Source organism: Phalacrocorax carbo, chromosome 8, assembly GCF_963921805.1.
Source record: "Phalacrocorax carbo chromosome 8, bPhaCar2.1, whole genome shotgun sequence".
NCBI classification, from domain to species: Eukaryota; Metazoa; Chordata; class Aves; order Suliformes; family Phalacrocoracidae; genus Phalacrocorax; species Phalacrocorax carbo.
Genome location: NC_087520.1, coordinates 13,870,034 through 13,892,313, shown reverse-complemented (window position 1 = coordinate 13,892,313; position 22,280 = coordinate 13,870,034). Strand labels below are relative to the sequence as shown.

Below are 22,280 nucleotides of genomic sequence, written 5' to 3'. Positions count from 1 at the left end.
AATACTGTTTGGAGCCCCCCCACCCCTGACAGCCCCCTGAGGCTCCATGGTGCCCTCCCTCCATCCCTCCCTTGATGTCGCAGGATGCTCTGACTGCAATATTGCTATTTTTTTTAACCCACATCTCCATAGGAGGCTGAGCAGACCCCACAGACTGCCTGGAAGTGGGATGGAGCTGAGCCTTTGCTGCAGAGCTGCTTTTGTCCGGGCTCCCCAGACAAGAGGGACTTTCCTGTTTTCATTGTTCAGGGCACTGAGATCTATTCTTGGTTTTTTCCTTCCTGCCTGTGCATGTTGTGGGAGGTGGGCTGTTGCCCCAGGTTCCTTACCGGCACATCCTGGCACCGGCACCTTTTCCAGCTGTGTGGAGAGCCCCAGGACAACTGTCAGCATGTGATATTGAGTAACTATTGTCAGCATCTCTATTTGTAGTAACTATTTTTATATTATTTGTCACTGCATCCTTCACGTTGTGCAGTGGAGCGCTTGGGGGCGAGCAGGCATTTCCCAATCCAGGATATGAAGCAAGCTGGTAATCCAAACCGCTGGAGGCTTCTCCGACAGTCAGCTTCACTGAACCAACCAAACAAAGATGCTGCGGGCTCAGAGGTGGACTCACACATCTGTGGTCCGCTGCTGGTCACTGCCCCTTTGCTGGCTCTTGCTCTGCGGTGAGCACAGCACATCTCTGCCTTCCATGAGAGGTGGTTGGCAGGAGAGAGTTTTGTCTATAGCGCTCCTGGGTTTGTTTGGGGGTTGTTTTTGCAGTCTAAGGAGTGCAGTTTAAGGGTTTTCTTTTGTGGCATCTGTTGTTCCAGTACCTGAGAACAAAATTGCTAGGTCCTCACCCTTACAGGTATGTGCACAGACATAGTAGCTGGCATAAATGCATCCAACTAACTTCAAACCAGCTGAAGTAGCCAGCTCCAAAACCTGCTGGAGGTGTGGATTAAATACTTTGCAATTTGGCCCAAGTCCCTCAGCAAACTTGAACAAAAATCCCTGGGAAAGCTGACTTGTTTAAAGTCTGTTTAGATGAGTCTGCACAAGCACCTCATCCATCAGTGACAGGGAGGTGGGGGATATCCCTGCAGTGACTGTTCAGTCACTCCTTGTTAAGAAATTTATTCCTTCCACATAGGTGAGTCTGGGTCAATCTTGTGCTTATCAAGTCCCGGGCCAAGTTTATTTCCAAGTTCTTACATCCCTTTTTGTTGCTTTCCTAGAAATGTGATGTTACAGCTTAATGGAGCTTTTTGTTTTGCTTTTACCCAACCGCTCTGTGCTTTTTCTTGGTTTTTTTTTTCCTTCCCACAGCCACGCACAAGGATGATTCTCAGGAAGATAATAAACATCATAAGAGCCACTGTGGTGTCTGTGGATAGTTAGATGAGTATCTTTTCCTTTAAGTATCCTAAACTAAAGCACCCTTTGTTTGTGATCTTGTGCATGCCTGCATATACAAAAATAGGTCAGTGATTCTGTGCCGGCAGCAGCCGTGCTGTCTGCTTGCTGGCCCAGGGCGTCAGCGCGTCTGCGGGAGGAGGCACAGAGGAGCGGCACAGCCATAGGTCAGCTCCGAGGGAGGGATGCTTATCCTCCTCTGCCTTGTTGCTGGGCAGTGTGCTGCTTTGGGGACCGGCGAGTGGGGTGGGGGACAGTGCTGGAGTTGCTACAGGCTCCTGCAGCCCCCTTGCGCAAAGTATCAAAGGGTAAGCACCCGGTGTAGCTGGTCGGGCTGGGTTTCTGTGCTGCTTCTCCCCCTCCCCATGGTTTGGGTACAGCAGGAAGGGGTGTCTTGGCTTTTGTCGTCACCCCGGGACAGGCACAGACCCCCTGCTTCTTCCAGCCCACTGTGAAGCAATGTGTTTTTAGGTATCCAAGCAGTAGCATGCCTCAGTCATCCCTCTTCTGGTGTGGTGCTGGCAGAGGCAGCTGGAGTCACAGGACAGGGTGCAGACCTGTCACACAGGTGCTCCTCTGAGTCCCAGGTGTGTTGGTGGGATTGGTCGTGCTCCTGGAGGAGGGAGTGTCTGTGACAGCCTGACTCTGGTGCAACATAGAGGAGGGGGCCATTAACAAGAGGCAAGAAAGGGACTGTGGTGATGTTGGGCATCTTTCAGTCACTCTTTCATCACAAAGCCTGCAAACACATCTCCTGAAATGCTTCCCCTCATGCTGCTACACAGATCCTTTGTTGTTCAGTGTCTCGAACTCAGCTTTGATGTGCAGGTGGATATTGTCAGGCCTGAAGTGTCTGCATTAATTTAAGGCAATAGATGTCTTTAGCAAGGTTCTCTTGCTCTTTGTGGGAGGGTCACCTGTGTCCGTATCTGTGAGCACCAGGGAGAGCAGCAGTCTCGTCTTTCCATACCCCTTTGTAAAGATGTGTTTTGCATGGAGCAGCCAGAGCTTTGATACATATTAGGAGGGCAGTTATGATCAGCTGTTGTATGAAGAAAAGCTGTGTGGTTACCCAAGGGATAAGTCCTTCAACAGCTCCTGGCTTACCCAGGTTTGCTGTACTCAGAAAAGAAAGACGAAGAGGGTGAGAGAAGAAAGAACCTCCAAAGAAGAAAAGGAAAGGAGCTGCACTTGTTGAATTTGGACAATCCCCTGCCAGTAGGATCAAGTCAGAAACCACTTCTCTTTGATGCTCATCAGGGGGTTGTTCCCAAAGCTTGACCCATGCTTCTTCTTGGGCCCTGGCAGATGTTTTCCTGGGGTTTCTCCACTTGCCTTATGAAAAGATTAAGACTGCAGTCCTGGAGCAGACTGTGCTGAGTGCTAGCGTGGTGCAGGTGAGTTTCTGTGCCTGCCCTTCCGTGTAAGGATGGGAGAGACATATAGTCAGGGAGCTATTTTTATTCTGCATCTCTTGGACTTTGCCCTGGTGCTGGTCCAGGCAGCTCTGTGCCCCTGGTTTGTGCTCTTGCAGAATGTGCCAAAGCCACCGCCACAGCTGGTGAAGCTCAGAAAAATGCAGATCTGGCAGAGTATGGGGTTCTGGTGTGTGACTTTTCCTCTAGTCAGACAAATAGAGATCAGACCAGCATCTTCCCCTAACAGAAACATTGCATTTTAAACTTTTTTTTGTTCCTTTGAGATGCCCCACCACACCTCCTGCTTCATGCTCCTTGCAGTGTCTCTGCATTTTCTCTGTCTACTGTTGCACAAGAGATGACGAGACAGGCTGATGTGCAACGCAGATTCATTCTCAGGATCTGGTGCTAGTGGTAAACATCAACTGCAGCAGTAAAAGTTTATTTTTTAGGGGTAAGGGGGGGTAATAGAAGGAAGAAGAGAGAAAAAGGAAAGTAAAACCTCTCTCCAGTGGCCACCTGGGACAAGAAACAGCAGGAGACTCCCTGAATAAGCATTTTCTCCAGAACATCAAGGAGTCCCCCAAATACTTTTCCTACAGTAACTCTTCGGGCTCTTCAGGTCTTGCTCAGTCTCTCCATTGTCAATCCTTAGGCTGAGAGTGTTGAATGGAGCAGGCTTTGATTAGGTGCAGGTGTTGCAGCGCTAATTGCCCATTAAGCTTAGTGCTGCCCATCCTTGGGTGATGTTTAGTGATTGCTTTAATGACCCTTGTCTCCTATTGCCGTCTACTGGTATGAGGTTACAGCTTACAGCACAAAGCAAGGGCAGGAAAAGGAAGATCAGCTCTCCCAGCAGTGGTAATTAACTATTCTAATCCTAATTGCTTCCCACCGCAACACAGCACAACAGACCCGGGCTGCGGGGATTTAAGTAAGAGGATGACTTAGGGGGGAGCCTTAGGAGAGGCTTCAGAGTTATACAGGTTATGGCACTGTGTGGGCTCAGGGTTAGTCTCAAGGCAAATAACTCTGGAAAGTCTCTTCTGCCCAGTCTGTCTGCTACACACCCTATCTTACAGTAGGGACTTTTTTTCTCTAGTCTCCTTTTCTTCCCCATCCTGCTTCCTGATAATGTTTTTTTTTTTAGTATCCTTAGGACTAACCAGTGATGAATTTAAGTTCTGTGCTGGGCAGCAGTAATTCTCTTTGGGCTGTTTAATCAGTACCAGCTTTATTATATAAATTTCAAAATAGACTGTCTCTTCCTCTAGAGAAAGCAGCTTTATCATCTCACTTTGATGTGGGGAGAGCCTAGATGAGTAAATTTCGGACCTGATGGATTTTTAAGATCGAAACAATATCTGTCCTTGTGTATATGTTCTAGAAAAGCGATGCTTCCTATCCTTGTTCGCTGTGTAAAAGCTTTCATAAAGTGTGTGGTTGCTTGGCTTCACACCCCCACCCTGCTTTTTTTAAAGGGGGGGGGGGGCGGAAAGGATTTAAGGGCTCCTTATTTGTCTTCCCAGAACATTTTGAGAGGGTCTCATCTGTCCTATTTTTTAAGACACGGAACTCTGGATTGTCCACATAGGAGTAATCTGATATTTGAAATGCAAAATCATCTGGTAAAACTCCAACAGAATAAGTCATTTTCTCCTGCCACGTTTAATTAAAAAAAAAAAATGTGGTTGTGCAATGCCAGTAGGAAACTCCCAACACGATTTTTCCCCCCTTTCTTCAGTGCAAGAAGTCTTCAAATTGTCAGATCTAAAAGCCTTCTTTAGCAGAACTGTTAAGTTTTCACTGTCCTATTTAGCCTTACTGTAGGATAAAGGGCAAGAAGAGAATGAGTTTTGGAATGGGAAGAGCAGAACTCCAAGTCTGATGAATCCTGCAGGAAGGAGGACAGGATCTCAGGATTTAAGATTGTGACCTCAAATGAGAGCACTGCTGCTTGTCAGTAACAGGGGAGTGGAAGATAAATCTGATCTTGTTGCTGATGCTGGGACCTTTATAAAGTTTGAGAAGGACAGGAAGGATGAAATACCTTAGAAATGCCAGTTCCTGTAATTTTTTTACTTTTATTGATCAGATTACCATTTTTACAGTTAAGATGCACTTAGGACTTAGAAGGACCCTCTCTGGGAAGGATAATGATTCTGCCATTGCTCAGCCCTTGTCAGTGCTCCTTCTGGAAGCATCTCCTGTGCCCAGCTGTGTGTAAACTGCCTAGTGTCGCAGCCTGAGCATAGCACCTCCTTCCTCCTCAACTCCTGGATAACCTTATTAAGCCCATTCCTGGCCATGATAACATACATTAGGTCTGATGTCTTCTAAAGAGGGTTGATTTACATTAGATATTAGGAAGGAATTCTCTACTGTGAGGTTGCTTAGGCAGTGGAAAAGGTTGCCCAGAAGAACTGTAGGTGCCCTCTCCCTGGAGGTGTTCAAGGCCAGATTAGATGAGCGAGCAATCTCATCTAGTGGAAGGTGTCCCTGCCCATGGCACGGGGGTTGGAATTAGATGATCTTTGCATGTTCCTTCCAACCCAAACCATTCTGTGATTTCATGATGCTCCTTCCCAATAGCTTGCCCGAGGATAGGATCTGACTGCAAAACTGCCCTGGATACAGAGCTGGCCTGTTCAGAGAGTCGTTCTGGTTGCTGTAACAGGTTGGGAAGCAGCACAAGTAATGAGCAGTTGTTTTTCAATAACTGCTTGTATTCAGTCACATGGGAGTCCAAAAAGAAGAATGTCCTGCCTAGTGAGCTGCTTCAGAGATGTGCCTATGCTGCTGCAGGACCCTGTGGCACGGACGTGCTCGGTGATGAACCCTTGAGACTCAGTTGATCAGCACTCATCTTGGGAAGCTCATCTCTTCATTTGTTTAAACGCGTCTTTCTGTGTTATTCTCCTGCTGATTTCTGTGTTTGTTGCTGTGTTGGACTCTGGCTCAGGTCAGCAGGAGACAAGTGCTTGATAGGTCTGAAGTCTGCAGGACTGTAGGCATCACTTTAATGCTTTCTGCATTTGATCTTACAAGTGGGAGCTGGCGATGGCAAAGATGATGATTGCTGCCTGCCAGTCCTAGTGCCTGCACACACCCTGCACCTACTTGCTTACCTGTTGCCTTTGACAGTAAGACTTTTTTATTTTTTTTTTGCTTGGTAGAGTGGGCCTGAGCATGATACCGTGTGTGGACTCACCCTCTCCAGCTAAAAGCAGGACCTAACGTGTGGGTCTCTGAGTGGGGATTGCTCTGGGATAGCTTGAGGGCTCTAGAGTGGGTCTGTACAGAACTAGAGAAGTCAGCTCTCTGCAAGGTGAGGACTTTCCTATGGCAGCTCAGGGAACTGGTTGGTACCCTCTGGGTTTATTTCCAAGCAACCTGCGTGTGGGTGGCTAGGAAATACACCCAGAGGATTACCAATACCTGGAAATACCCACTGGCTAGGCTTTCAACACCTTCTGTACAGTCCTGTTTTCCTGACCAGTTTCTCTCATGACCAGTCCTGAGACACAAAGTCCTGGGATCAGAAGTGATCCCAGTGAAGGTGAGATGTTTGCTGTGGCTTGGGGACAGGGGGTCGGATCTAGGCTGCTCTGAACAAAGAAAATTTTGGCTCATTGCTGTGGCTGAAAAGCCTGAGGCCTCATCCCAAAGATGCCTTGTTCTTGTGTTATAGTAGAAGCCTTTTCCTATTAGTGCTACAGCTGTGCTGTACTGCACAGGGTGGCAAAGGAAAGAAACATTGATGAAACAAGCGGATGTGATGCCTGGAAGGAAGGATACCTATTGTTTTGTCCTGTGATAAAAGGCTAGTGGTGCTGAGTCAGTGTCCAGGGAGGAAGGAAAGCAAGAGGCAGCAGCAGGACGCAGACTGCAGATGTATCCGTCCCTCCAACAGAGGATGAAAGCTCTCTGCTGAGTGCCTGACTGCTGCCCCTCCATGCACCCCCAGTCCTCTGCTCTTTGTCTTACCTGGCCTAATATTTACTTTCAGCTAATAAGCCTCCTCCTAACACACAGTAACATCTCCAGTATAACTCAGTCCCATCCCTTGTCCCCTCAGTTGGCTGCTGAGCCAACCCTGCTGTGCTGCACTAGAGTTGGGCACATCCCTTCCTTCACACTGTCTTTTCACCCTTCTCTGGGGCTGTCAGTCTTTAAACAGCTTCAAATGACAGGTCCAAAGTGACCTTTTAATCTTATTTTAGAGACTGGAGATTATTGAAGCATTATTGACCTTTCCTGTTGTGTCCCACCCCTTAACAAAATACTGAAAAAAAAAAAAATAAATAAATAAAGGCAGAGCCTTGGTGATGGCTTGGTATAACTTGGTTTGTATTTACACCACAGAGCTCTCCCATCTGCCTGTGAAATGCATATGAGAGTATGATGTATGAGCAAGTTTTGCCTCTGGTGTGAACACACGCCATCCAGGAGCAGAAAGCACCATATACCCTGGGAGATCTGCTGCTTGAGGGAGCACTGGGGTGTTGCCTGAAGCAGTTAATTGTCAGTGCATGGGGGTGATTTGCCTGGATCTAAACAGGACGGGCAGCAAGCCACACTTCTGGCAGTGAGGTCAAAGGCATTTTCAGGGGGTACATCTGGAGTCCTGATGACAGTTGCAGGGTAGAAACTATGCTCCTGGTTAAAGCAAATATTTTAGGAATGTCCTTCTCTATTTTTATGTTGTCTTTTTTTTGCATGTGTCTGCTAAGAATTTGGAAGAAAAGCTTAAACATGACAAAAGGACAGATTTTGAATGTGCAATGTAATATTCAGAACTTTCCAGACAAGACAGATGAGAGTGACAAATTTGTGGAAAAAAATTACAATATCCTTTTGGGTTTAGGAAGAAAAATGTTTCAAAGTGGATGTGAGCTAAGGAAGAAGGGATTCATGGATCTCAGCAAAGTTTTAAGAGAGGAGGGGAGCAGAAGGGTCCATTGTGGGAAAAAGCATTTTGTCATGGTGTGGACCACAGAGTGTTCCTCTACAGCTGTGGGGGTATCTTGCAGTGCTGCAGGGATGCTTTTTGCTGTCAGCAGGCCACCTCTGTCAGTCTGAGCCTCCTTGACATCTTTGGGCAAAGGGATTGATGCTTCTTTCAGGTGTTGTCTAAAAGTGAGTCACCTGATGCATTCCTGGAGTTTCTGGGCCGATTAGAGGTTGATGGTTTGCTGGGAGTGCTGTGTGCTTGCCAAGGGATACCCCAAGTTACTGCGTGTTTGTGGTGCTGTGATGGACTTTGAGCAGTTGGGGCTATACAACAAAATCTTGCTTTTGCAGGAGGTGCTTGCAGATGTGTGCCATGGGGCTGCCGTCCTGCCTGTGAGGTGGAGCATGAGCAAGATGCCGCTTATTTGCCAGCTTCATGTTCCTTCATTTTGCCTTTGACATAGGAGGTGTAAGCCTCACTCAAACACTGAGCAGACTAGGCTGGATTCACCTCAGCATCACAGTCTGGTGATGGTGGTGACTGTGTCTTTGAATGGAGAGGAACCACAGATAAAGTTGAATGTTGTAGTACTCTGTGGTCTCCTGCTTACTCTGATTTTTTCCACCTGATGTTTGGTTTATGGTCCTTGAGTTCTGGGTTTTGCAGCTTTCTTAAGGATGCCAAGACACAGGATGGCAAGTTGTAAGTGATGTATTCGAGCATGGAGGATGCCTATATGGAACTGGGCCAATGCTTTCTGTTTGACTCCCAGAAAATGACTGTTGATAGCTCCTTCATAGAACTGAGTAACTTTAGAAATATGTTTCTGGTGAGCAAGATGCCCTTTCCTCTTATTCTTAACTGTTTCCTTCACTCCTGAGATCTGCCATGCTCCTTACTCCCCTCTTCCAAAGAGGGATGTTAATTGATTTTATGCATTTTTCCTCCTACCCTCTCCATCATGCAGCCCGTAAGCAGCTGTTTCTCCTGTTCTGCAGCAAGCTGTCAAGGAGAATCAGAATGGCATGAAACAGATGATAAGCTGTGCAAAGCTGGCAAAGAAGGAGGCAGAGAAGACATGTCAGGAGAGACAGCAGCAGAGAAGACAGCTGGTAGACATGAATGCAGGTATGAGATGCAATTGGGTGTTTGGGAGAGCAGAAGTTGTGGACTGGCTGCAAAGCCCTACTAATAATGTGTGCAGAGCTCTACAGGTGAAGAGAGAAATGTTCTGGAGCTGGATTCTCAGAGATGGAGGCTTGGGAGAGTATGAGTGGTATTACTCTCTTCTTTACTGAGAGGGCAAGTCCTGAGAGCAGCAGTTTGCAGGTTTGCCTGCAGAGCTTTAAACAGAGATGTTGGACAAATCACAATAAACCCATCTTCAGTGATGTACAAAGCCTGCTAAGGAGCAGAGAACCTTGCCAAACCTGAGGGCCTTCTTGAGAAGCTTTTTACATATATAAAATGCAGCAATTAGCATGGCACACCAAAAACCTGTACAGTCATTCAGTGCTGTAATCCTGCACTCCCTCTCCTCCCTCATTTTCTCGGGAGGCCCAGTGGGTATTAGTGTCAGAGCTCTTCTCCCCCCTTCTGACAATGTTATGCTGTGCTCTATTAGTGCGGGAGTCTGGCGTAAGGCTACTCTATTTCAGCCACATATGTTTCAAATTTCTTTGCAAATGTGTTTGAAAAGGGGAGAGGAGAGAGGCCATAAACAGCCTTATGAGCTTTCCTAGTGTTGTAGCCTGAACCTGGGACCACCGAAACCAGGCGCAGCTCCGTGGGATAGCCTTGTGATGATTGTGCAGACCTGGGTTCCTCATTCATCACCCCATTTGTGCCCTTATCTCCAAGTGAGTGAATCCTACAATAGCAGGTACTCCTGCACCAAAGCTGTACTGCTTTCTCAGAGCAGAGTGGACCTGACATACCTGCCTTTGCTGGAGCAATGGCAAAATCATGTTCTGCTGTTACTGTTGTCCGCTTTCCTTCTTAGCTCAGTACATGCTTAGCAACAGGGCTGTAGATCTAACGCTGTGACTTTGTAATGAAACAGCCACTTCCTTCACTTTCTTGCAACACTAACTGCTAATGATTTAAGGTTAGAAGCCTTCTGACCTGCAGCTACTACAGGCGCAGACCCTGAAAGCCCACACAACTGACAAAAGACCTCTCTCAGCTTGAATTCAGCCTTCTGCTTGGTCCAGGAGGTTAACATGACTCTGTGAGTGCCCTGTGCTTTCCCACAGCATGGGCTTTCTCCCTTAGTCTGCTCCCTGATACCAGATGTGTTCTTTGCTTCCAACACATGGACTCAATTACTATCCCTCTCCCTTGATTTCCTGCCTCTTTGGGTTTCCTGAAATGCATCCTCTCCTCCTGGCAGCTTGAACTCCTGCAGTGAGATGCTTTGCAAGCTCTCATATTCCTCCCTCCCTCTCTCCCTCTGCTTTGCTGCTTCTAACAAGGTGTTCCTGATCCAGAGCACGCATAAATAAGGCTGCAGACCCACACTGTCGCTATGGTTGAGCACAGGAACCTCAAGGGCTTGGCCATCCACAGCAAAACTAGCCAGCCCACTAAATGCATGTTCAGTGACGTGCAGGGCTGTGTCCCAGCTCCTCCTGACGGAGTTCCCCGCCCTGCCTCAGTATCGTTCGTAGATCACCCTGTAGTTTTCAGCCAACTGCTTCATTTGCAAGACTTGAGACTTTCTTGCCGTTCCCTTCTGTGGCCATGGGCTTTATAAGCCTTTGTGCTTTGAAGGGAGCCTCAAACTGTCCCAGGTTTCTCATGAGTGCTGTTTGGCTTCTTTCCTGGATATCTACTCCTGCGTAAAAGTCTTGTGCCACGGCTTCTGCCTTTAAAAGCATTTGAGGAGGAGGGGAGAGAGAGCTCTGCCTGCTGCTCTGGGGGAGCCCCAAGCACTGCAGCATCAGGTTGCTGGAAATATTAAGAAATCTGAGCTTATTGAAGGGGCAGCGGGAGATGGAAATGGTTAAATCACACAAACGAACAAGTTAATGATTCCCATCCCCTTGCTGGCATGTTTCAGTTTCGGAAGGGGGTCTGGCCAGCAGCTGTACCAGCAACTGTAGCTCAAGAAGAGTATTTACTTTCTGTGTCAGCTTTCATCCATGGCCCCTTTGGAATTCCCTGGCTCCCAAAGATGCCAGAGTTTCCAGGGCTCCTGCTGCTGCAAGTCCCTGTGACTGTTTTCCCTCCCATACCTAGCAATGGAGTTAAATGATGGAGAGGGATGAAGAACGCACTGTTTGCTCCCTGCTTCCTTCCTGCCCCATCCTTCCCCAAACAGAGGAGAGGCTTTTTCCAGCAGTCCGAGTGACTCAGCAGCAATTACAGATGGAAGGAAAAGCTGCAGCTTCTGCACCTTTGAAGCGCAGGAGGGCAACTTAGGGTGCAGCTTGGGGAAAGATCCAACAAATAATAAATACCTGTGGCTGAGCAGTCCTGCAGTCAGCTTCAGATGCAGGAGCCTTATTGTATAATAAGTCTTACATATTGTTATATATATGGCTTGTATATTATGATATATTGTATAATAAGCCATATTATAATAAGCCTGGACACTGTGTGTCTAGATAGGTGGGTAAGTATAAGAAACTAGGAAGCCTTAATAGATACCAGTGGCTTACTGTTGTCACTCAAGCCTGCCCTCAAAACTTTGAGAGCTCCCATAGGTGAATTTGGACTGGCTTGTTCTCGGAGGAGCATCTCCGCTAGCCAAAGTCACAGTGATGGTGTTGTGTTCCTCCTAGGAGCCCCTCAAGGCTCTAGTGACTTGTGGGGTGTATACCTGCACCCTCAATCCTCACAGGCTCCCTTCACTAGCCCAAAAGCCAGGTCTAGCAGCCAGGTTTCATGGCCCAGGGTTCCCCCCAGCATGCTGGTGCTGTCCCTGCTCCCCTCAAACATATTTCTGGGGTGCTGGGTGCTAGCAGCTCTGCCCTGGTGTGGGCAGTGTGGGTCACCCTGGTGGAGAGGTTTGCCGGCAGGTGGCAGCCTGCGAAGGCAGCACAGGCAGGCTCTGCAGATGTTTAATGGGATTTTATAGCTCAGGGTTTCATCGGGGAGCTGTTGTCATGGAAACGGAGATCTGCAGAGAGCCTGTGCATTTAGCATTAACCGCCTCGATGCTGTGCCAGTGGCTGAGGGAGGATGCACAGGGTAGCAAGCAGCCCTGGGAGGCTCCTTTTAAAGGCATGTCATGACTGATTTGTGCCTGGAGCTTACAGCCTCCACCTGGCTTTGCAGAGGCAGCGGGAATGTGCTGTTTAATTTAGGACTGGGGTTTTAATTGCCTTTTAAAATCTGCCCTGTGCTGTTGGAGCACAAGACTGTGCCCTGGGAGGGGTGCAGGAGGACTCCATCTTCAGCCTGGGTGTTGTGACCCTCTTGTTTTCAAGCTCGATAGATTCCCACACAAACAAGGTGGGACAGCAGGCAAGGATGGGAGCAGGTCTCCCAGGTTCCCACCTTGAGGGAGGAAAAATATCCTACCAGTGCCTGATCCCAGCACATCTCATCCTATGCTATGGCTCAGGCACCTCCTCTGGGTCTGTGGCTGGACAAGAGAGGGCACCAGAGCTGCACTGGCACTGGGGTGGTGGCAGCACATGTGTCACCCCTGCACATGGCTCCCTGAGGGGTGACATCCCTGTTGCTAGGGAGGGCGAGCAGCTGAGGCCAGGCTAATCTCCTTAGTGGCCTGAGCACCATCACGAGGGTGAAAGGGAGATTAGAGGGCAGAGTGGCATTAGCAACCCAGGACGCTCATTGGAGAGGAGCAAGGAGACAACTGATGCAAGCAGAGAGGGAGAAGACCCCAGGAGAGATCAGTGGAGGAGCCAGAGAGGCCTCCGTCAGCAGCAAATAGCCCAACAGCTGGGATCTCTGAGGAAGTGAAGGGCTTTAGATAATATGCCCAAAAATCCTGGTGGAGCTGATCCCACCCTGTCCTCCCTAGGGGGGAAGGTGTTGCCAGGCAGTCTGGGTCCTAATCCATTCCCTCTCATCCAGAGGTGGGGAGCTGGATGCCTTTCCACCCCCCACCATACCCATGGGGCATGAAAACATTCCCCCTCAAAACATATACAGGGTGAAAACCTACTGGATTTTACCCCATACCTGAGAGACACGGAGGAAAAGGATGTGGAATATTTATTGTCCCTTCCCATGATACAAGAGGCAAAAGATACTATTTCCTGTAGCAGAGTAGGGTGTGAGACTGTTGGTCACAAAGCCTCTGTGCAGGCGTCCAGATTTTGGGCTCCATTCCCTACTCCTGCCACGTGGGTGTCATGGGGTCCTGTGTTTTCTTTGCAGGTGTCTAGCAGGGCTGGAGTGATGGATGTTTTACAGGAAGCTTTGCAGTCTGGCAGCCTATCCCACCGAAGCAGGGGAGCATGGCAGGACAAATGCCTTTTGCTGGACTGTGCCGCCTCTGCGCTTCTTCCCACCAGGAGCTCCAGGGCTAGTAAGGGAAGGAAAAAAAATGGTGCCTCCTATTACTACTTGATGTTTGTTCCTTCCACTCAGCTGTCAAGGACACCATGGCACGGTTCACATACCCAGCTGGTATTGCTGCAGTTGCTGACGTGTTACATCCTTTTAATCCATATCCAAAATAGCTTCTCCACGGCTCCATTCGTGCTGGCTTACACAGCACCTTTCACTGTGCCCTCCCACCTGCCATCATCTGTTCTCCCACCCAGTGGTGTGGATTAGGACACCAGACTTTCTTAGAATTATAGAATCATAGAATAATTTGGGTTGGAAGGGACCTTTTAAAGGTCATCTAGTCCAACACCCCCAACAATGAGCAAGGACACCTTCAGCCAGATGAGGTTGCTCAAAGCCCCATCCAACCTGACTCTTGAATATTTCCAGGGATGGGGCATCTACATCCTCTCTGGGCAACCTGCCCCAGTGTTTCACCACCCTCATCATAAAAAATTTCTTCCTTTAGGAGAACAGTGTGAAGAAATGTTAGAGCAGCTTATGTGCTGCTGAAAGTGGTTCTTGTATGAGAGATTCTGGGTAGAGGGGATGTGATGTGCTCAGGGTGGAAAATAAAACAGAATAAAACAGGACCCAAAGTGCGAGTGAGAACACGTGGTTCTAGATCTGTGCCACAGAAGTGGCCGCAAGCCAGTGACCACACCAGAAGAGCAGGGAAGGAAGATCTCTCAACCAAACATTTGGAAAAAGAAAACTAGAGTAGAGATGTAGAAGAGACAAAGCTACAACTTTTCTGTCTCAAATATAGGAGGAGGAGGGTCAGAAGTACAGAGATAAATCTCTAACTCAGTTTCAGCAGCCTACAGTAGCAGCGGGATGTTTGCTCATCTTTTGCATGCAGAAAAGGACAGGGATTTAAAGTAACAGGCTGTTCTGCCTTTTGGCCTCAGTGGGGTCCAAGGCTAATCCATGGTTAGCATAGCCTTGCTGCCCCATCAGACCCTGTTCAGCTTGGTGCCTGTGTGCCAGAATGTCCTGGTGCTGTTGGATGTGCAGGGCACCTGTGGTCCTTCACTCGTGACAGGACCATGACTGTGAGTGGCAGCAGCCCAAAACCTGTAGGCATGTTCAACCACGGCACCACGTGTGCTCCCATACACCACCTTGGCTGTTGGTGACAGCATGCCCTGTGTCCCATTTACATATCCCCAACTTGGTTACACCCCTCTGGCTCTTTCCCAGAGGAGCACTGTGTGCTCTGATCAGAGGAAGCTCTCCTGCTGTAATCAAAACCATGGACATTTTGTGGGGGGTGGATCACTTGCTGCCTTCGGAGCTGTTTCAGACCCAGTTTCCCTTGGAGGGGGAGGATTTGCCTTTCCACATCTACAAAAACAAGGGGCCCTGACTCACTGCCTACAGGGTGCAAGGGCTAAGAGGGCTCCCTTTACACCATGCTCATGGGAGTAGGAGCCAGGGAGGGGTACGAGGCACATGAGCCTGAACGCTGCCTGTCACTGAGGGGTTTCCTTGCCCTGTCCTCTGGGGATGCCCCTTTTTTGCTCTTCTCAGAAGGCAGTTTCAGTACAGTGGAGTATCCGTGTGGTCCTATTATGGTTTAACCCCAGTGGGCAGCTAAACACCATCAGCCATTAAATGGCTGAATACCTGCCTGCTGATGGGAAGTGGTGAATTAATTCCTTTTTTTGCTTTACCTATTAAACCACCTTTATTTCAACCCTTACCCTTCTGATTCTGTCCCCCATGCCTTTGGGGGAAGTGAGCGAGCAGCTGTATGAGACTGAGCTGCCCACTGGGGTTAACCCACACCTGGTCTCAAGCCTGTGCTGGTTTTGACATTGCTGCGTGGTGCTCCAAGAGCATGTGTTTGCAGAGGATCCTGCTGGAGCTGGTGCTTCTCTGAGTCTTCCTCCCTGTGAGCTTCCTGCCTGATGCTTTGCAGTCCCCAGGAGCTCTCTCAGCAGGAAGTACTGTGCTTCTCCATCACCCTGCTACCAGTTGTCAGGACATTTCTCCATCTCCTATCACAGCTGCCAAGGAAGACAGGAGCTCAGCGTGTGAGCCTTGTCAGTTCTGATCTCCGACTCTTGTCCTGCCCAGACAGCTGTGTCTATTCAGCCACAAGCACCTCCATCCCTAGACTATAAAGGAATGGGAAAAGCCACCGGGCTTCTGCTTAATAGCTTAAAGGACCTGTTGTGGGGAACCGAGGTCAGCGAAAGGGAAATGCTGCAGCCAGCTCATTGAGAAAAGCATGTGGACCATGGCAGGGCATGCACACAGTAGCTCAGTGTCCTCCTCCAATCTGGCCAGCACTTGTCCTACCTTCAGAGCTTCAGCCAGATGATTCAGAATTGGTTTGTGGTTGAAGTGACTCAACCAGTGTCCTTTTCTGTCACCTCAACGTCACACATATGCCTTCTGCTTCCCACCACACAGCAAAGTGAAGGCAGAAAATCAATTGTGACTCCATCCCTGCTGGCCTGGGTATCCAAAGGAAAGAGAGCAAGAGTTGAGCCAGGCTGGATACAGGGGACTCTTCTTCCTCAAACAGGATAGAACTGTCATGTATAGAGCAGACATGTTACCCTTTGCCCCATTGCTCAGTCTGTCGCCTGGTTTGTGGGAGGGAGGAATATGCTTATCTTCAACCCAGGTGATGCTAACCAGAAACTGAGCCAGGTGAGCTGGGCAGGTTGCAGCCTTTGCCAGTGGGTGCAATCATGCCACAGCAAAAATTTGTGTATGCTGTGGGAGGAGGAAATTATGTCCAAGTCTGTCTGAAATGTTTTGCCAGTCCTCTGCAGAGCCACTGCAATCTTGGATCAGATCTGCTGGGGATGACCAAAAATAGCATCTCTGGGCATGGGTTTCCAGCCTGGCGATCCCATGGTCAAGCCATAAATGCTCATTGCCCAAAATACTATTTATGTTCAGTAGCTCTAAAGTTTTCCTGTTGTTCTGCTACTGATGATGATGGCATGAGAAGACAGGTGATAAAACCCACCTAGACTGCCAAAGGGGCCTCTTGCAGTTTCTTAAAGAAGCTAAGCTCCCATGGGATGAGAGAGGAGGTTCCTACCTGACTGCTAACACATTATTTAACAGGCTAAAAGGCAGGAAACAAAATACATCCGGAAGACTCTGAATAGTAGGACTATTTCTGACAATATTTCAGTAGGAAAAAAACAAAAGGCTGAAGGGCTGCAGAAGTACCTCACCTCAGTGACTAGTGGCTTTTAGCATCTCAAAGGGGGTGTCTTGCCATGTGTGCCTTTCCTTTTAACTCTGTGAGCAGGGGAAGCTCCAAGATGACCATTGCCACTTGGAGCAAAACATGCGGTTTACAGGGTGTCCATGGCAATGTCAGCCCAGTTCCATGCACTAGCTAAAACCTAAAATCCCCATCCAAGATCTAGGAATCCCGGGAAAAGGAAGGCGAGGAAGGAAAAGCAGCCACAGCAGTAGCTTTTTTTTGTTTGTTTTAAATAGGCTGTGCTGCCTGCAGTTGTTTCCCCTGCCTGAAGAGGGACATCATAATCTAGATAAGGTGCAGAAGCAGGCAGCAAGGATGACAGGGTAGACCTGGGGCTGCTTAATCCACAAAAGGGGCATGAAGGGGGTGTATGAAATTATAAACTGGAGAGGTTTGTGTCTCTTCTGCAAGAGCTTGAATGAAGCTGGGAGGGGCAGGCTTAAATGCCAAGCTGTAGTTTCACAGCCCTCCTCTTTACAGGATGTTGCAGATGCTTACAGTTTACATGGGTTAAATAAAGCAAATGAATACATTTATGGAAGAAAAAGGTGGGAGGATGTGAGAAAATTAACTGGCTGAGAAAGATGAGAGTGTCAGTGGGAGTGTGAGGGAATATTTAGGACCTGCAAGGAGCGAAGGTGGAGGCAGCGAGCAGTCTGCTGGGTTCATGCTGTGTATCGGGAAGGGGTTTGGCCTGGGGGAGAGCTGGGCAGCAGGAGAAGGACGGCTCTGCCCAGAGAAGCGAGAAGCTTCTGTGGGTTGGGGCTTAGGAGAGGGGTTGGGGACGTGGAAAAGCCTGGGGGAAGAAGGGGCTGCTGGATCAGAGTAAGGCTGCTGGGGAGAGGAGGCTTTGCTGAGGGATGAAGACAACAAGAATTGCATTGAGTACAGGCTCCTGCTTTCTTTCAGCTCTCTCTAGCTACGCTACAATCCAGCTGGCAGCTGGGGGTACATCTTTCACCCTCCCGCTCCTTTCTGCTGTAGCGCCCTAGGGGATCATTGCACAAAGCCTGGCAGCTCTGAATGCTCCCTGTGTTGTCTGCACAAACCAAATGCTTCATCCTGCCTCGCTGCTGGGAAGCAGCTCTCAGGCAGCTCTCACACAATCCAGCAACAGGAACCTGAGGCCACCCTGAGGGTGCTAATGGGTATTAGCAGCACCCATACACCAGGGTCCACCATCAGAAAACGCCCACCCTGCACAGGGGACATCTTGTCAGCAGACCTGGAAGGGGAAGGGAGATGGTCAATGTCTGGGTTTGGAGGCTGTCCCTCCCCAGCCAGGCTCTGCATGTGATCTGCATGCATCAGACCTGCTGTGCACAGGGCAGAAGTGCTGTCCTAGCCATATGCCATCCACACTCCATGATTCTCTTGCTTTTCTGGTTTTGGGGTTGAGGGACAGACCCATGAGTGATGTCTCCTGCCCACTGCGCTGCTGGTGAAAGGGAGTCTGCTGTGGGGCTGCAGTTGGGAACCAGGTCAGGAGAGGCATATGTGGCAAGGAGAGGTGAAGGGTAGTTTCAGGCATGCTCCAGGACATGCAGAGGGTGAGAGAGGGGTGCTGGGTTTGCCACCATTATTTAGCAGAGTCTCCAAAAGGCTTTTAAATCCTGTACAGGAGCCTACAGCTTGTCTCGTCTGTGCAGTTTCATGTGCTGGCCCTTGGTATTTCAGGAGCTAGGGTGACAGCATGAAAGGTTTCTAGTCCTGAAAGAGTTAATTTCCCATGCCTGCAGCATCTGGGCAGTAATTCAGCTGCTGCTTTATATTTATGAGCTGGTGTCCTCCTTTCTACCGTCCCCTCCCAATTAAAAAAATACATCTTCTGAGACACTGAAGGCAGGAGCTTGTGCAGGCAGTGCTGTATGACTGTGCTGGTGCCTGCCCCATGGCTGTGCTGGCAGCAGTGCTCAGCTGGGCACGCTCGCTCTGTGCCCTATGCCTTCCAGTCAGCACTCAGCAGCTGCTCTAATTCAGGGCTGCTGACTTGAGCATGGCGTCATGAGCTGGCTGATCTCAGGCCTTAAGCTATAAAGGCTTCTTAAGGGTAGGTGCTGTCTGCGCCTCGTTATTGGGTTGCCAGTGCTTGGCTGTGTCTGGAAGGCAACACTGGGCTTATATGGATAAGGCCAAAGCACAGACCATGGCGGGATTCGGGGCAGGGGGGCTGTAATCTGCTGGCACAACCCCATGAGAGCCTGGCAGGCAGTATCCACTGTGACAGCGCCACTGTCCTCTCCCATAGGGTGTGCGGGGGGTCTCCTAAGGAGTTTGTGCCCTGGGGTGTGGAGTCCCATTTGGGTCATGGTGTTGCCTGTCTGGGAGCTACGCATGCTCTCTGGAGGCCAGCATCATCTGGGACCAGCACACAGCTTGGCTGCTGTCCCATCCCTGCAGGAGGATGCAGGCTGATAGTACCCCAGGTTGGAGCTGGGGTACCAGGAGGATGGAGAACCAAATAGGGTGACTGGGAATGCTGTTGGAAAGAAGGCAGTTTGGCAGCCTCTGATCTAGGAAAGCCACGCAGGGAGGGGTGAGCCAGCACGGGTGTGCAGCAGGGTCTGGGGACCTTTCAGCATGGCTGAGGTCACCCAGCACAGGGCAGGCTCTTTCCTGTTGGAGCTTGTGCTGCCCAAGTGCCACTGGGAGCACAGGTGCTTCCTGGGATCACACCGAGTCTTTGCAGCTTTTGGTTGTAATGCACTTTCATACTCAATAATAATTCAATTCTATTTTTCATAGTATTTCAGATGTTCCTGGGGCTTGTTATCACATCACAGGTTGGAAGCGCTAATGAAAAGCTGGGCAAGCCAAGGAGAGTGTGTGCCTCTGTGCTGGGTCAGGCCGGCAGTCCCATGTGGCACATGGCACAGCACCAGTCCCCTTGCAGCTGCAGCTGTACTCAGCATGGCTCTTTGTTCAGGCCACAATGCCTGCTTCCTGCTTCAAATGCACATCGCGTCTATTATCTTACTCCCATCCCAGGTGCTCAGCTCTGGCAAGCAAACCCAGCAGTGCATGAACCGGAGAGAATAAGAGTGAGTGAGCAGCTGCAGATGGGCCCTTGGGAAGAAGTAGGTGTATGCCTGCGTGCAAGAGATTTGTGCTTGAAAGAGAAAAACACTAAGTGTATTGGGGAAAAGAGTTGCTTCAGTTCAGCCTCAAGCAACTGGTCAGGCAGGATGGTGCTGGCCATGGTCCAGGGATTCCCCACACTCAAACCTAGGTGAACTAAGAACCCATTGGAAGCAATGCTTGATCCCTTCCCATGTACCACACCCCCCCCCAGGAAGTGATGAGGGAGTCAAAAATGGCAGGTAAGGCAATTATAGCATCGGTCCCTCTGCCTTTTTGGTGCCTGGGGAATCGGAGGGCTCCTTGCAGGGCCAAGAGCTGTGCCACCCTCATGTCAGGGTGGTGGTGGGTTCTGCCAGGCTGGTAAATGCCAGCAGAATTTGCCTTTGCACAGCCAAATGCCCATGGCTGAATTTAGCAGCCCCAGAAAGATGCAAAATGAATGAGAAATCAGGATACATGATCTGTACCCGGGCCAGCCTGGAGCCTTGCCTGAGAGCTTTTATTTTCTTGTAACAGTTCCATTAATATAAAACCTTTTTTCATGGCTTTGCAGCTGTGAGCAAGCGATGCTCTGGTAGCACTGTGTTGTCATGACAGTTTCTGTGTACAAAAGATGGCTAAATAAACATTATTTTTGGTACAAAAATGTGATCTTGCCTCCATATCATAACTTTGCTAGTGCAGAGATGCACCTGGAGCCTTGTGGCACTAAGCTGCAGGGACCTTGTCCAGGCTGGGTTGGGCTGCTGGGGAGCAGGAGCAGCATCACAGCTGTCTGCAGTGGGCTGGCTGCTTCCACCACATCCCAGGAGGAGGCTGGAAGTCCTGTTCCCTGCACAGAAAACCCACCTTGGCAGACCTGGTCTGGTGCCTGAGAGCCCAGAGGTGGAGTGGGGTCTGGGCAATGGAGGTGTTCCCCCCTACCCAAACATAACCTAGGCTGAAATCCAGGCAGGTGGGAAGCTGGTGAGGACAGGAGCCACCCCCACTATCCAAATACTTGCCGTGATGGATAGTCCCTGGGGATAAAAGTGTAAGCAGAACCCTGGTCACACTGCTCAAACCATTTTTGTCCCCAGAGGTGTACATACCCATGTGGCAGCTCTGTGCCAGCAGTGGCCCTCCTGGTGACCCCCGTGGAGAGTTCCTTCTGCCCTTTCTCTCATGTAAGAATGACCAGCCTGGCTGCTGGCTGAGTTTAGAAGTCGACCCAGACAGAAATCAGCCAAGCTGCAGGTCCCTGCTGCTCTGCTGTGATGAAGGATGCTTTCTCCCAGATGGCCACTTTGGAGGGACAAATGCTTTGCCATGTGGTGGTGGCCCTGGCTTAGTCCAGGAAGAGTTTGTCCTTATGACCAGTTCGGGGCGGGGGGGGGGGGGGACTGGAGTCTTCCCCATCCCCCCACAGGCACAGTCTTCAGGGGTACATGGCCATTAGCCAGGCCTGTGCCCCAAAATGTCCCTGCCTCTTCCCCAGCCCCCTTTCTGCTTCAAGGCATCCCCGTTGCTGCAGTGAGTGTGGAATGGGGCTGGCCAGCCAGTGCTTGCTCCACAGTGCTTTTGGGAGCGGGTCCCTGCTGGCATGGATGCTGAGGACTGCAGGGATAATTTAAAAATGAGGACAGAGACCTGATTATTGCCCTAGTTTGTGTCAAATCTCCTTACTTCTTTTTTCTTTTAGGAGACTTTTGAGGAGTTCATCAATGACGAGTTGCTAATTGGAGAGAAGGCAGCCCTGAATTGGGGTTGTGGGGCAGGGAGCAGGGTCTCCCAGGGCACCCCATGGCTCAATGCACCTGGTTTGTCCTGTGAAAAAGGGCAAAAAGAGTCATGATAAATAATTGTCTAAACCTGGTGCTGGGCCTGACCAGAGGGGCCAGGGAGATGCAGGAAAGCCAGGCTGGGGAGGCCTCAGAGGGGCATGGGACTGATGCTCGGTTAGGGGTTTGAGGACATCCCAATGCTCTGCAGAGGCCACCCCAAATCTCTGTAGGGGCTACTGGAGACCTCATGGGCTTCAGCTGGGAGAGGTGCTGTTACCCCAGGGTGCTGAAGTGGTGGTGAGGGATTTCTGGTTTCTAACAACATGAGGCACCCACCGCCATCGTGTAGAGCAGTGGCCTCCAAATTTTTTTATTGCCCCCCCCAATATATTTATTGATTTATAAATTACCTACATGTACTACTGGGCTAACATGTACATTGTAAAGCTGAAACTAAAATAGAAATTAAGAAAGGATGGGGTAGAGATAAAATAAGCACTATTTCTAAAAGTACTTTTTTATTTATTAACAGCACAAAAAATATTTTCTTCCCACACCCCAGTGAACTACCTCATGTACCCCACTCTGGGGACCATGGCGTCAGAAGGAGCCAGCCCAGCCCTGCTGGCTGGCACTTGTGGGTCCCTTCCCCATGCTCCCCCTTCTCATTCCCCCTCCCTCAATGCTGCCCCGTACAATGCAGCTTTGTCTGCCTCTTCCTCTTCTTCTCCTCCTATCTGACTGCTCTCCCTCCCTGGCACCATTCCTGCCTCCCTCTGCAGTGCAGGGACCCTCCTTCTCTAATTATCTTTGAGGAGGGGGTCCAAGCCACCCTGTTGCCCCATTGCAGCTTTCAGGGACCCCCCTGGCTCTGCCCTGGTCTGGAGGTGATGGGA

General features: G+C 49.7%; 1 long non-coding RNA gene across 1 annotated transcript in view; it reads left to right on the top strand.

Moving 5' to 3' along the window:
* The window catches only part of LOC135314720 (uncharacterized), a 38,911-nt gene extending 18,639 nt beyond the window's left edge, over window positions 1-20,272 (top strand). Inside the window, exons 9-10 of the long non-coding RNA XR_010374185.1 lie at window positions 8,744-8,904; window positions 13,129-20,272. This is a non-coding gene — a long non-coding RNA (uncharacterized LOC135314720). The remainder of the gene's footprint in view (window positions 1-8,743; window positions 8,905-13,128) is intronic.
* The last annotated feature ends 2,008 nt before the right edge of the window (window positions 20,273-22,280 follow it).